Raw genomic sequence first — 916 nt, 5'->3', positions numbered from 1 at the left:
ATGGCAGGTAAGCGTTCCTCTCAATTCGACCTCCTTCCTCCCTCGCCCATCTATCGCTCCATCTTCTTTTCTTTCTCAATCTTTCGCATTTTTCTTACCGCGTTGACGTGCCATCGATCTCACCATTAAACCGAAAGAAAAAAGAGAGAGAGAAAAAAAAAGAGAAAAATCGAAATAAATTTAATATAAAATAGAACATTAAAAAAATGAAAACATAAACAAAATATATTATGCACTATACAAGAAAAGACGAAAAAAAAACTACAAACAAATAAGCCCATCCAGATAAACACACAAATAAATCAATAAAATAAATTAGAATAAATACACCAAAATAAAAACAAAATACAACAAAAAGATAAAGAAAATAAAAAAATCCGGAACCAGAAGTGGCCTGCGTGTTCGCTCTCCTCGAGGAGCGGGACGATGCGGCGAGAGAAATCTTTACGTGAGACTATTAGAACCTCGCTCAGGATGGACCTTACTTTATTGCGTCCGCCGCCCCTCCCCTCGTCCCTTCCCTTGCCCTTTCTTTGCCCTCTTCTCCCCTCCTCCCTCCTCTCCCTTCCCCCTCGTCTACCCTTCGCTTCCCTTCCGTTTCTAATCCTCTTCTCCTTCCTTCCCTTTCTTCTCCAGTTCTCTCCCCTTGTGCCTCTTCCCCTTCTTCTCACCCCCTCTTTTCCCCTTCCCCTTCTTCTCACCCCCTCTTTTCCCCTTCCCCTTCTTCTCACCCCCTCTTTTCCCCCTCCCCTTCTTCTCTCCGCTCTCTCTTCCTCCTCCGCCGCCACATAAAACACGCCTACATACAGGAAAAAGGTAATAAGGAAAGGGGAATAAGTAGAAGGTGGAGGGGGCGAAGAGGAAAGGGAAGAGAGGAACGTGGGGGAGGTTAAGGGAAAGGGAAAAGACGGTGGAA

The sequence above is a fragment of the Penaeus monodon genome, chromosome 28, assembly GCF_015228065.2.
Source record: "Penaeus monodon isolate SGIC_2016 chromosome 28, NSTDA_Pmon_1, whole genome shotgun sequence".
In the NCBI taxonomy this organism is placed as follows: Eukaryota; Metazoa; Arthropoda; class Malacostraca; order Decapoda; family Penaeidae; genus Penaeus; species Penaeus monodon.
Note: the sequence above shows the minus strand (reverse complement) of the source record.